This window comes from Osmia lignaria, chromosome 15 (assembly GCF_051020975.1).
Source record: "Osmia lignaria lignaria isolate PbOS001 chromosome 15, iyOsmLign1, whole genome shotgun sequence".
In the NCBI taxonomy this organism is placed as follows: domain Eukaryota; kingdom Metazoa; phylum Arthropoda; class Insecta; order Hymenoptera; family Megachilidae; genus Osmia; species Osmia lignaria.
In genome coordinates, this window is record NC_135046.1 from 2,101,236 (window position 1) to 2,115,918 (window position 14,683).

Below are 14,683 nucleotides of genomic sequence, written 5' to 3' on the forward strand. Positions count from 1 at the left end.
AGTGGCTTTGAAACGAAGTACAAAAGGAGACAATCTGATTTACCTTCGGGACGATGCTGAAACCTTTTACGAGGAAACTTTCTCGATTGCTTTTGTTGTCGCGAACGACAGCCAGGGATGTCGAACAGCTTTCTTGCATCGCGTCGGAATTAAAGGTTTGCATGGTTCTGGACTTTGGAATAAAAAATCATTAACAACATTTGATAATTTTTTTTTTTTAATTTTCCTAACATTTGCATTGGGAATTTTGTTAAATGGAATTCTACTTAGATGTAAAACAACCAGTGTTAATTTCGAAGCACCCCTAGAGGGTGGGAAAACTTTGAAATCCAATATCGAGAGACAAGAAGAGCTCGTCGATACGTCAGGACAATTCCCACCGCAAAATCGCGAAACGAAAGAGTGGGACAAAGTGATGGCGTTAAGGGGATGGGACTTGAAACGGGGTGAAAATCCCATTACAAACTATCCTCGCTTCGGTCGACGTCGTCTCCTTTTGCTGGATCCTCGAACGCGAGATCTTTGCATGAATATGTAAATCCTTATTTTCGGATCGAGTGCACTCGAAACCGAAAACCGACCTGAAGAGGAAACCGTTCCACGTCGACGTCCGCTTTTGCCGTGGAATTGATTTATTAGCTCACTCGACTTATCCTCGTCGAGGGTTCACGCCTTCCACCCCCATTGGGAAAAAAGGTACGAAACAAAGGTGCATTGAGTGCTCTCGATCAAGTTTCATGAACTGGAAATTAATGGTTGATTGTAGATATTCGTTGGATGATTAAATTAATCTTTTTCAAATTTTTATATTAACATAAATAGTTCATTTCAGATGAACACAGACCTCAACTTCGAAACAAATAGTTCACAAAAGTCGCTGAAGTATCAAAGTAAGTACGGCGAAAGATGTAGAAAGAATCAAACGGAAGAAAAGACACTCGTATAACCGGACATCGATAGCAGAAAATTTGATAGGAGGTGGTTGGTCGAGGAAGAACAGCCGCGGGCGTCTCGTTCTCGAAAGTTTTAATACCCAGGACGCAGAGTGAGGACCCTGGCAGACAACATGGCGAGAAGAATGACAGAGAGAGAGAAAGGGAATATTTCGGATGATTGGTATTGTCGGAGCTCCGCGAGATGCAAAGAGCCGTGGGGTGGATTCGGCTGTATTCAAATGGGGTAGCCATTAGAGTTATGTTAGAATATATTGATTATTGGGGGGATCAAAGGGTAGGGACGACGGGATGACGCCACTGTCGAGTAGCAGAGAGAAAGACGAAGGGTCGAAACAACTGATTCTCTTCTCTGTCCCTTCCTTCACCCCCTTTTGCGACACCCTTTCGCTCTTTCCTTCCGCCTATGCCAACCCTTTTGCCTCTGTCCAGCAATTTTGACTGACTTTTCACCTGTCGTCTTGCCAAACTCAACTAAAAGGATCTGTTTATTTATTTATTTATTTATTTATTTATTTATTAGGTGTACTGATGAATTCTAATCGAAGTTTTATTTGAAAAATGAAACCAATTTAACGATCCTTGAGACTTGAGTCGTCAACTATAACTCTATAAATTTTCTACATCGAACGCTTGGTCGAAATCGTGAACCGACGATACGCGAAACGTCGCGACGCAAAGATTTCAGCAACTCGTATGATCGTTCGGTGTCATAAATGTCAGAGACACGTAGAGTGCAAGCTCACCTCGTTCGCTTGGTTCTAACAAGGGGTTGGAAATTACAAAGACAGAAATATAGTAAACGAGCAAATAATTTCACCCGGTCTAATTAGTTCAACGTAACAAATGGACACACAACAGCGGAGGCGCGTTGTTATTTATGCAGCGGGATCGTCGCGAGGCGACGTCGTAAACAGGCGGAGAACCGCTGGAAAATATTATCCACGGATACGCGTCGGTTTCCCCAAGAACAAAGGCATGAAAGGAAAACGCGGCGTGGCAAAAAGGGGAGGGGGACGGTTGGGTGAGGATGGCGTGCATTTCAAAGATACGCGAAAAGAGCGTTCGAGTAGGAGGCGATTCGGGCACGACACTGGAAAGTCGAGAAAATATTCGCGCGAACAAACGCGCCGGGAATTATCGAGCATTAGTCGATGGCTGCTTTTGCCGCGCTCGAGCACCGTTGGAAGGGGGTTAGAGGATAGGGTGGTATATACGGCGAAGGGATAAAAGGGAGCAGAGAAGTACAATCGATGAAAGGGTTGGACGTCAAACCCCTTCGTGTCGCGATCTTCTCCACCCTCAGTCGGTCTGCCACCGCCACCGTACCGCGACTCACCCCCTAAACCTTCCCTCCACCCTTCCACCACCCCCGTATAACCACCTTCCACCGCCATCCGAGACCACCCACCCACCCATCCTTATCCTCATAGCTGTAACTCACCGCCACACGGTAGCGCCCTTGCCGCGTACACATTTACATAAATTATTGATCCCTAAAACACACCGCCGCCAATGCCATTGCCACTGCGGAGACCAAACCTTAAGGAGAACCACCGGTGCCACTGTCTCCTATCACCGATCGTTATCCTATCTTCCAGTCCTTTCACTTCGATGGTCATCCTTCAACCATATTCTGGTGATCGACCCCGTGAAATTTTATTTTCTCCTTCTTCGCTTGCAACTTTTTAAAAGTTTCTATTTCTTTGTTGGCGGGTCAATTTGTTCAATATTTTTTCTTGACCCAATTGGTGTCACGCAATGAAATTTCAACGGGTGCCAAACGATTCCTGTCGCCTAATACTTTAATTATGATATTTTCAGCGGCGAGACGGGGGTGCATTCAGGACACTCGGAAGGGAGCGTGATGCGCGGCGAAAACGGTGCTGCTACGTCATTAAGCTACGCATTGTTCGCAGAGGGCTGATTGTCTTGGCCGCTCGTTTTAGCCGTAGCTAGAGAGACAATTGTTCAATATTCCCATTGATCTGTGAGACTCCCCAGAGTCTCTCTGCTGTTCATCAAATATATATATCGCTATATCTATATATATGTATGTATATATATATATATATAACAAAGTCTTTTGTCAATATCTCAATTTTAATGATATGAGGCAGCAACTAAGCTTCGCCTACCCCGCATCCTTCTTTTCCCGTCGAAGTTGAATGGGGCCAAGAGAAAGAGCAGAGAGTGCAGATAGATGGTCGACGTTCACGCGGCTTTATCCTCCGCCAACCTCCTCCCGCCATCGCATCCACCAAGTGTACAACACGCGTGCAACGACGCGTTTCCGTCGGATCGGACGGGACGCGACGCGACGCGGCGCGGCACGATTAGTGAGAAACAGCGTCGTTACTTTTTCCAGTTTTTTCGGAAAAAAGAAGGAAACGGGTGACAATAGGGGGGTGAGGTTGGAACGGGATCACGAGCAGGCGAGAATCGCGCGGTACTCGCAGGGATTGGGAGAAACTACAATGAGTTACGGAGGGCTGCGATTCTTCATAGCCGATGCGAGACTATTATGTCCTCTGTAGGGACACTGTACGTTTGCTTTTGTTTACCGACTACTGTCTGCCGTCTAACCTGCTAACGCGTTCCACCTCGTACAAAAAGGGATAAATGACGTTCCGCTTACCGTCACTGTGTCATTGTTGCTCGGGCACGATTGAAATGACTCTGCTAAGGATATAGTTACAGTAGCAACGTTTTCTAACGACCAAGGCTAGACACAAAGAAAAATTGTAAATGTAAACATTAGAAACGATCAACGGATCGGATTTTGAAAGAGCAACCAGGTTTCGAAAGACACCCTTAGAAATCAGCTGACGTCTTCGTGTTTCGAGTGAAATCTGCAGTCTGGAAATCGCGATTACGCGCGCGGTCAAATACCGACACTAGACCGCACGGTCATAATTAACAGTCATAAATTATCAATCTGAACATCGGTTAACAGTGCGCGGCCTGGCGCCTGCAGAACACCGGCGGACAAAGACAGGTACCGGAGACGGAGAAAGAGCAAGAGCGAGAGGGAGGTGGATTAGAACGGATGTTGGGGGTAGAGGCAGTGGTAGTGTGCCGTGCAGAAATGGTAGGGTGAACGAAGGGTGATGGGCGTCGAAGGGCGACTAGGATAGCCAGCGGCTAGGTGATTGATATAGAGGTGCGGTCGCTACAGAGGCCAACTGTGCTAGTGCTGACTCTGTAACGTACGAATCTGCGAGCATTGCTGCCCGTCACTAACCCCCTTCTCCCCCTCGAGAAAGAAACAAATGTCTATTCGGTTCGTAGAGCTGACTAAACCTTGGATTATACGACTAATTTTAGCTACGATCTGTTCAAGTAGGCTGCTAACGTCTAGGCAAAAGATCAAAAAGCGAGCAATTACCTAATTGCTTATCCGTCCGTTAAGAACGTTTTAATTTCTTCCATCATCCACTCGAACAGAGAGGGATGTAATTTTCCCCCGTCGAATAATTTTTGCAAGAATCCCATGCGCAAAGAAGAGCACGGAGGTGGCTGAGCCGATAACCGGTGTCTGCAGTCCAGCTCAGAGATCCTCTGACAGGAATACAGACGAATAAACGGAAATTCAGCAAGGTAGACCGACGGATGGACGGACAGACACCCGCTCCGAGATCCACGCCATGGTTATACGCTTTAATTCCTTCGACGGCTTTAATTCTCATATTCGTATTCCACATCCCCCCCAGGTTCCCTCTGACCGCTGCCTCAGTCCATCCACCCTCCTACACTTTCTCCCCTTGGCCGTCTCTCCTCGAGCCCTCAACCCTTTCGCCGCCTCTTGCCCACTGCTTCGACGACACACGCATTTCCAGAATCTCGTCCCATCCACCATCTTTCCATATTTCAAATCGTTCATTCGCATAAACTTCTTGGTAATCTGTATTGTTCCCCAGGACCATTTCCCGGGAATTATTTATGTTTGGTGTTGAATTAAAGGGTCGAGGAAAAAAAGATCAGTTGGTCAGATGAATTGGTGCAATTAAAAGAATAAAAAATTGAATATGCATCGGACGAACGAAGTAAATTGATCGGTCGTGAAGGATATAAAAGGGAGACGAGAGAGATCTCGCACGACCGATGGAATTTATTCCGGAAATACGTCCTCAGCATGCGGAGGGATAAAGATATTCTGGTTTTTGCATGGATTAGTAATGGAAGCTCTCTCCCGGGATGGAAGCTCTTTCAGAAGGGAGTCGTTCGGCATCGTGGTAAGGGATGGCCAGTGTTCCGTTTGCAAAGCCTTCTTCTCACTTTTCGCTTCTATCTCGGGAATTATTGTAGCGGCTTCGATCCTTGCCCATTCCAACGATTTCTTCATTCTTCATTCTTCTTAATTTTTCCAAGTGACGACAAAGTGGACAGTTCGGTTTCACCTCAAAACTTACTTCTTAACCCTCCACAGTTTCTTCCAAAATTCCTTGGGTACAGTTAGTAGAAAATTAAAAGTACGGTACCTTGACACAGAGTGTTAAAAATCGAGACCGAAAATACTATACCACTGACAGGATGGTAGGTGATGGTATTGAATTAATTCGTAGATCCAAGGTCCGATGCTGGAGCGCAACGATTTTCAACCGAAATGAAATACCAAGAAATGAAAAAAGCGGCAGCAAAGGAGTACTTTTTTATTTGCAGCCAAGCAAATCCTGGCTGCGAGGTACTCTGGCTGTGGAACTGGGTGTGGCCGTGTGGAGAAGGGTTGATGTAAGCTTATACGCATGCAGAAAGAGATGCCCACAGGCAGAGGCACGGGAGACGCGAGGATGGCATGGAAGAAGGGTCGAAAGGATAACGAATATGACGTCAATTTTAAGGCAGGCAAGGGGGAGAAGCAATCACCGTCGGCTGGGATCGACCATCCCCGGATCACCCTCTCCCGCGATTCTCACACCACATACACCCCCGCGGACTTTGAACTTTGACTTTATCAAACTACAGGAGCACCTTCAGCCAGGTGGAAACGCGTGTATTATGTTACACGGCGAGGCAGGCATCCTTTGACGCCGGCCTCGGATCTTGCCCCGTGTGGAATTCAACGGGTAAACGGGCAAGGGGTGGTATGGGCGGGAGGGGGAGGGGGAGGGGCAGAAAGAAAGAAAGAAAGAATAAAAGGAAAGAAAAATCAGAGACCAGTAGCAGCAGCCGTAGCGAGTTCATAGCGTTAAACAGACAACGCTAATTAGCGGATACTAATTATCGGCACAAAAGTCGGCGTCGCGTTAAGTATTCCCAATAGCCCCGTTGGGGGTACACACACGGTTGTTGTAAGCGCACAATCAGCCCTCCTCGGGACCGTCAAATTGTACAATTGGTTTTCAATGACACAGGGAAGTTCGATGTTCAGGCGTTAAAAGGCTGGCGTTATAGCCCCCAAACAACTGAATATCGACGCGATGTTGCTGCTTACGATTTAAAAAACCCTTCGCCCGCGCCGCGCGCCTGTAGCCCGAGAAGAGGGGAAAACAGATGGCTCGGCAACTTAGAGTGCCCTATTATGGCTGCGATGCGATAACGAGGCAACGGGAGAGACGCGTAACGACGCGTAATGACGCGGGACGATGGAAAAGTTGACTTCCTTATAACAATTACGTCATTAATAATGATCGTAATGCTAACGACTCATCTCGTCAACAGGCAGAGCCACAACCACAGCCACAGTCAGAGGAGCAAAGAGAGAGAGAGAGAGAGAGAGAGAGTGAGAGAGAGAGAAGCGAACCGCGATAAAAGCTCGGAAGTACGTATAGGCGCCCGAAGCCACGGATATAGAAACGCTTTAAGTGGTGCATTGGAATCCCTCCCTCCTCCCCAAAACCCGTTGACTGCCACCATCGCATCCCCCATCCCATCTCAACCATCAGTCCCATCGGGCGGCCGACGACAGCCTATTGTTTCAACGTATTAGTCATTCGACGTATCGTAAAGTGTGCTGGCGAGGTACTCGCGGTTCTCTACCTCCTCCGAAACGAACCTCCACCTCCGCCACAACCATCAGTACCAACACTTGCGCATTATGGATCACGAACGCCAGCTTTCAACACACTCTTTCGCTTCGTACGCTGACGCAGCTTGCAAAGCTCGCCGCTGTGGGTCACTACCGTACGGACGCTGTCCTGCGTCCTTAGTGGACAAAATGAAAGGACACTTTGCATATTTCTATATTTTAAAGAATATCTTCATTTTTCAACATTCTATACACTGGATATCTTCTTCAGTATGAACACATTAAATTTTAAACGTATTCAATTATAAAATAAAATATAAACAATTGGAAGATCTCCTATTATGGAACATAAAAGTAACGCTTTCCACGACAGACATTTTGCATAGTGCATTATTTGTTTTAATATTCATGAATACTGTATATTTTTAATATGGGTCAAAATAGTTTGCTGTAAGCCATTCGAGCATAAAAAATATTTCCATCCTCTATAATCATTTTGATGTTATAATTGATTGAAAAAGAAGAAAAGCAAAATACATTACGATGTCCTAACACGATACAGCGGTTATCGACATCAACTTCGAAACAAGCTACCTTGTAAAGTACATTCATATTTCTAGCAAAGAGGTACACGAGAATCGCTGACCGATATGGAAAAAAACTTGCATTGAAAATAACAGGCTGCAGAGTGACGTACAACAAAAGATTACTTCCTATACGGTAGAGCTGGTTTCCTTTAATAAATCGTGGTATCGCGTTCAGATAAAAACACATTGTACAACAAGTTGATACAAAGTGCGGTTCAGCGTAAATCTATTCACTTTTCATGGATTCTTTCTTTGCATAAATTCTATCATATTGTTCAACGTAACGATCTACACGAGTTTTTAAGTATTTCAGATAGTCTGAGTTTATCTGTATATTTTTGATTATATTATAAAAATTTGAGATAGGTATATTTACTTTCCTTTCACGATACCCTAGAATTCAAGATCAATTCCTTGAGAATAATTCAACAGGAATGTGAAACGATTTAGGAAACGATGAATCAACGTAACGACTCCTCTTCGGCCGGTTTACACGTAGATTTCGTGTTTCAGCACACGTGTAAACACAGGATGAAAAATGTTCAGAATGCAAGATAGGAGGACAGAAACTAGACATCGAGGAGAAATGGTGCGCATAACCGACGAGTTTCCCTGCTTTTGCTTTCTTAGGTCATCGCGTTCCGGCCTTCATCGATCAGTTGATCGCGGTATATCGTGACCCGCCGATCGTACTTTAATCCAACGATGCAATCGAGCACTGCATTGCGCCCCTTGTCGTGCAACTGCGACACCAGGAACGGTCGCACACGATTGCTCGCGGATTTCATACTGATATTGATTGGACAAGGCTTGGCTTGCTTTGCTGCATGCACGCCAAACTAATCGTGTGATCTTCCTAACGACATAAGTATGCTCAGACCGCAAACTTATACTCCGAACTAAAGAATCAGCTCCATACATAAGGGAGCCCCTTGGAAAGCAAACTGATCAAGAGGAGAAAAGTGATGATGTTGCGAACGTTATTTCAAGATGAAGAACGAAAAAATATGAATTTGAAATAGATATGTCAATTATAAATTACACGAGTATATCCAGAATTCAAGTTTCCACAAACTCTTGCTTTTAAATTGAAAAAAAGAAAAAAATGAATTCAATGTTTATCAAACTGTCGGCACAACCAACAACCGCAGACTGTGTTAATGTGAAGTAAAAGGTGATCGCGTATGCACACGGCGACTCAAGCGGCTGAGAAATGAAATAAAATGGAAAAAAGGAGGAATCAGTTGTAAAGTAATTATTAATGCCGAGGCATGCAACGCGAGAAACTTTCGGCGGCACGCGAATAAGCCATATTCCTTTCGTAGTCCAACTTTGACTCTGGAGAGAGGGTGTTCCACCCCGACTGATCGTCTACTTTAATTTCTCATTGGCACCATATCGCTGCATCAAAAACCTGAATATTAACGTTTCATAACCAACGGTCTAAAAAATCTTCCTAATAAAAATTCTTGTAATATTCCCAGATCAACGATTGATAAAAAATTGTGGTTTTCCCCAAACACAAAAGTAAAGGGTGTAGAGATACGGCGCGAAACCCAAAAGACCCGGGACACCGGTAAAAGTGGGTGGTAGATTTATCCTTGGCGGTGATTTCCTCAGATTTTTCGCTCGTATTATTTGTTCGACATCAGGTCGACGAAGGAACAGAGAGAGAGAGAGGGAGGGAAGGGATAGGGAGCTCCGTCCGTTTCTTTACACTGCGAAGAATATCAATTGTTAGAAATACAAAGGGTAAGAGAGCCGAGGGAGAATCGCGACGAGATAGAGCGACGAAGACGAGGAGAAAAAGGAAAGAGACCGATTCGCGTAGTTTGGGGTAAGGAAGAACCACCAACGTTTCTATATAGACAGAGAGAGAGTAACGTTGGGGTAGCGAAAGGAGGGTGCCGCCTGTGGCACACCACCCCTGTACAAACTAAATTCTTAAGAGAATTTAACCGTTTGAATAGCTCGCAAATCCATTGTAAATGTTTACACGGGATTTGCACGGCCCGCCCCACCCCTGAGTCTTTCGCTCTTTCCGCTCACGCCCGCGAGCTACCTGACTCTTCGGTTTTGCTGCTCGAAGAAATTTCGATGCTCCGATCAACCCTTCAACCTCGATATCGATTACCTAATCCGATCGTTCAGTTCTTAGCTTGAAATTATAAAATATACAGTTGAAACAGATGATAAAATTAATATTTATGGTAGTTCCGTTACCTTCAAGGTCTAAGAAAACTACCTGTCAAAGTAGGATGCAACAAATCCAGTGTAGGACCAATGTACATCAAGAATTCCTTCGGGAACGAAATCGATTTAACGTAGAGGCGGCGGGGAGCATCAAGACGGCGTGGCAGAAGGAGGCTCCCCAAGGCAGTCGCGATGCAGGCAAGGAACTTTGCTGGGAAACTTCTATCAAGAACACAGCCGAGACCGCAACGATCAGTAGTCCTTCCCGGTAGCAGTTCGTCTCCGGTTTACGGACGTATGTAAAGCACCGACCGAAACAGAGGCCAGACCTCCGCGACCGCTTCCCTTACCTGCTCCTCAAGACAAACAGTGGCGGTGTCTTAACAAGTGGACCAAGCTGCGCCCAAGACAAAGGGTAATTGAGGGCAGGGATTAATACCCCTATACAGCGGAAATCCAGCTAGCCCGCTCCTCTCAGACTTCCTCAGAGTGTATCTCTCCCTTGGAAGGAGGACACATTCGCTCTACCGTCTCTCCCTCGCTAGCTTTCTGTTTGTCTCTGTCACCGACCCGATACAAACCTTGTATCTCCTTCCGTTTCTTCGACTCCTAACATTCTCTGGCTACAAGGTTTCTTCCCACTTGCTTGTTTCCGTCCTTCGAGACCCTGAAACAGACCCGGTCATCTTGCTAATTAAACAATCAAATACGGGCGACCAACGGTTCGCCATTTTCCTTTTCCCCCTGGTCCGTTTCTCACGAATCTTTCGAATCGGTCGACTTTGTCTCGAGTTCGATCGCTTCGACGGAATTCTACTTGGGCAACATTGAAAACTTGCACGGATGTTAACGAGTCTTTTGGGAGACGACGGGGTTGCCGGATGTAGGGGGAGGGAAAGAAACGAAAGGGGAGAAAGGTGAGAGAAAGTGAAGACGGAGACTTTACCCTCGCGGAATTATAATACAAAATGTCATAACTATCTTCCTAATCACACTTTATTCTAACTGTTCCCTCCGTAACGAGGTGGCGTAGTCCTTTGTGCCGACTGCAAAGTACGCGGACAAGCGGATCGTAAAGTAGAACCACCCCACGGGACCCCAAGGATGTTTCAACGTTCTTAAGAGCATGAAACTCGAAAGGACGCGTTTCGAGAAGGCGTACGAATATTACGATTACCCTCCTAAGCGCAGTTCATTATCATCGTTTGCACAGTACAGATAGAGCGGAGAAGTTCGTATCGCGCGATACCACTGTTCGTTCAGGGCGATAATGATAACGACGTTTCAAGGAGTATCGTAAGTATATTTAGTAATTATATTTCGGAGTATACAAGGACGTGGTTGAAACTTGCAGATACATCATAATCCAGCTAACTTTTTCAGTGTTATTGAGCGGAATGCATGTACTTACTTGTACGGTTCAAAAAAAAAAAAATTTTCAGATTATGATAAACGTTGGATAAATTATGCGAGTAAATTTTTGTTCGATTTTAATTCGATTTCAATTTCTTATTTCCTCATTCGAATACACAGAGTGTTTAAAACTCTGAAACGAAGCAGCTAGATATTTTGTATTCCGAGTATCTAATCGCACAACCGCGTCGATGGATTAATTATTGACCGGTCGGCCGATGACCGGGGGCAGTTACCCCATAAAACGACAGAAGGAGTACGGAGGAAAGAAAGCAGATCTCGCAAACAGCGTCACCTAGATACACGACACGAGATAATTGCCGTTATAAATTTTACATTTTATTGCCGATCGAGCAACGACGATAGGCCATTATTGCGTGCGTTCGATTGTAATGCATTATCTTTCGCTGCCTAATGGTACCGCCAGCCAGTCCCTGTGCTTCACGTTTTCGTTCTATCGTCCGATCACCCCCCGCGCAACAAGCGACAGTTGCTTCCTAGAGACGTGTGCACGACACGATTATGTCAGAAGGAGCCAACTCGTCATCCCTGATGATTCGCATGATAGATTAAGCGGTGATAAACGTTTAAAATCCGTGTTGTTTTCCAACGGTGGGTATCGTCAATTTTCCCGTTCAAGGAATACGCAGTGTCTGACTTATTCATTCGTAACTGGTGCGCCAGCGGAGTTACCGTTAACCTTACTATAATTTACGAAGTAGTTAACCGCGCAACCTTTGACCTACGAGCGTCTTGCATGCAGCCATTGGGCGGTTGTGGGTGGCTAAAAGGCAAGACTACCCACCGATGCAACTTGCACCCGGCTAGGGTGTGGGGGGAGGGAGTGAAACAAGTCAGGGCAGGGGTGTAAGGTCTTTTCGAGACCGCACTTATGTACATGTACCTGGCTGCGTACCTGGCAATGCCACTATCGATTATTAGTTGTTATCTTGGTGAAGTATTGCAACCCCCAGCGACCAAGTAGCAACCAGCAACGCGACGAGGAACACCGTGCAGCACCCCGGTCAACGGGGTGTACACCACCGCCACCCATCCTCCCCCTTCGGTCGTAGCACCAGGGCCTCGGCCACTTGCATACATCACTCGACACCGAGATAAGAGTCGGATGGATCGTTATACGGCCCGGTCTATGATTAATAATTACTCGCGAGCCTTTATCAGATGCCAGACGACGGTAGAGTTACCTCGATAACGAGTAATCAAACCCCAACAGCCTTTACGTTCAACCGGCCCGGTTCTATGCTCGACGTCAGCCTCGCCTTCAAAGACATCCACCACGATGGCTGAGTTAATTCGTCGAGCTTTGGAAAAATAAATGTCGGCAATTTTAATTTGGGTAATTTTGATAGATTAATTTTCGATTGGTAACGTAATCTAACGTATCCCAGTATTAGATTAAGTTTGATTTCCATCGCATCTGCATGTTTAGTAAGGAACGTAATAATTAAACTAAGAAAAGAAATTTGTGAAACAGTTGTATCTATCGAGGTCGTTAGTTCCGGATCACGGACGTAATCGCGAGGAACCTACTTAAGCCTAACGGGGCGGTCCGCGTGTCGTCCCGTGACACTTTCTCGCCCTTGTAAATGCAAATTTTATTAATAACGAGGGGGTTATATTTCAAATTGGTCCGAGTTTCGCGCCGGCCTGGTAATCGCACACCTTGGGTCACGCACCTGCCGTCGCCGAAAGAAGAAAAATCGCTTTGCACGTGCGACCACTGGGTAACAACTAAGGTATACATTTAAACAGCGATATCGCGGTACGGTGAAACATTAAATTTCTTTGTATTTGAATAAGAACTGCATTTAAAGGGAATTTATTGAATCGTACGGTACATTTAAGCAACTTGACGATAGAAAGTTGAAATGGTTCAAGAATTGCTCGCCAGTACCCACCATTCGTTTCGACGGCGTATCGTTCGATAAATTCAACGGTACGTATAATTTCTAAAACACATACGTTTGATAAAAGGCTGCCGTGCGGAGCGAACGACGTTAATCGTGATCAACCCCTATGTCGACCAATCGGAGTGACCAATCGACCGGCAACGTCCAATAGCGTTGGAGATAATGACGCTTGTACTGTCACGTGGTGGTGTCACGTGGTGCACTCGGTTTTCTACCAGCCACAATAAACGCGACGTGTAGGTTCCGTGCGCTATCGTCAGCTACGATCGGATATCAATAGAATTTGCATAAAAATCTATATACGTGTCCTCGGTAAGTCATATTGCGCACTCCAAGCGATGAGACACCGTGTGTTTTATGGAACGAACATGCCGTCGCGTAAAGATTATACTGGACGCGGTCAGATAGGGACAAAGACGTTTTGTCCGAGAGTACGAGGATTAATTACAGGGTGCACGTGGGCTTGAGGGAAAATCGTCGAAGACTGGGATAATTACCATATTTTTTAACCGAATATCTTAAAATGATATTGGTACGTTTAATAATATGAGTACAAATAATAATTCCAAATATCCATGCGCATCTTCACCATATTCGTACAAATAATACTAATAAAAAAAAAGGAAATGGTAACTTTTGCACTCGTCCAGTTTCCTGTCACTCACTTGCATGATAAACGTAGCCCACCGTGAAAAAAAGCTTCGCTCATCTAACCGTAATTAAGCCTGGCCCTCGAATTAAAAACCGAAGCTCGCGTCTGCGTGGTGTACTCGCGAGGCAACGAGGAAAGCGGAAGCTCAATCAAACCGGTCCGTAATAAAAAAAAAAGGAAAAAGGAAAAGAAGAAAAAAAAAAAAGCGCACTCTTTCGATTCGTTACGCGGCAGCGGGAAACGAGCGCAAACACGAGAGACGGCACGTGGCCCATGAAAACGTAAAATCGTTCAGAACGAGTAGTCTGCAGCGATGCAGAAAAGAAAAAGATCCGAGAGAGAGGAGGCCGGCTGTTGCCTCGGCCCCCTTTTTCTCTTCTGGCCAGAAGCTTGTAGGGGTTCGGTTTAAAGGCCGTTTTCGGCGGAAAAAAACACTGGGCCGCCTGGTAGCCACTGCACGCGGCTGATTTCGATTGAATAATTTATGTTTCATTACGGCAGCCCGTGGCTTATAGACGCCTTGCAAACGCCGACCGTTCCGTACAGGCACAGAAAGGCCTGAGCCAACACTGGACCGTCTGAATCAGACGGCCTTTCACATATTTCCTATAGGCATTCAGGGCAACGGTGAAAAGAATTTTGTATCGAGGTTATTGAAGGGACCCGACTGGCCGATACCGCAACGATGACTACCGTCCTTGGTCCTTCGACCATATAAGATGCCATATTTTTTTTTCTTTGGGATATCTTGCGTCCACGCTAAATTGCACGACCCAGAAATTGGCTTAAGATGACCTACTGGCAGTCTTAGGACACTTGTTGTATTTAATCTTTAGGTACCATGATAAGATCAGATTTCACTCTGGCAAAATTAAAAAATTATTGAATAAGGAAATTCGCAATGTTTCCAATATGCAGATTTTAAGGAAGACAACGGTGATACATTTCGTGCAAAGGGAAGAATCGAGGGGTTGCACCCGCGAACG

At 45.6% G+C, this 14,683-nt stretch overlaps 1 long non-coding RNA gene across 6 annotated transcripts in view; it reads right to left on the minus strand.

The window, feature by feature from the left end:
• The window catches only part of LOC117600175 (uncharacterized), a 32,480-nt gene that overhangs the window by 10,328 nt on the left and 7,469 nt on the right, over positions 1–14,683 (minus strand). The window contains exons 2-5 of one of the 6 annotated variants that reach the window (XR_013063509.1): positions 10,052–10,368; positions 9,754–9,923; positions 9,571–9,666; positions 2,385–9,226 (exon numbers count right to left, since the gene is read on the minus strand). This is a non-coding gene — a long non-coding RNA (uncharacterized LOC117600175). Of the gene's footprint in view, positions 1–43; positions 173–2,384; positions 10,369–14,683 lie in introns of those variants that run through there. The other 5 variants (XR_013063507.1, XR_013063508.1, XR_013063506.1 and 2 more) reach the window with 5 other exon arrangements.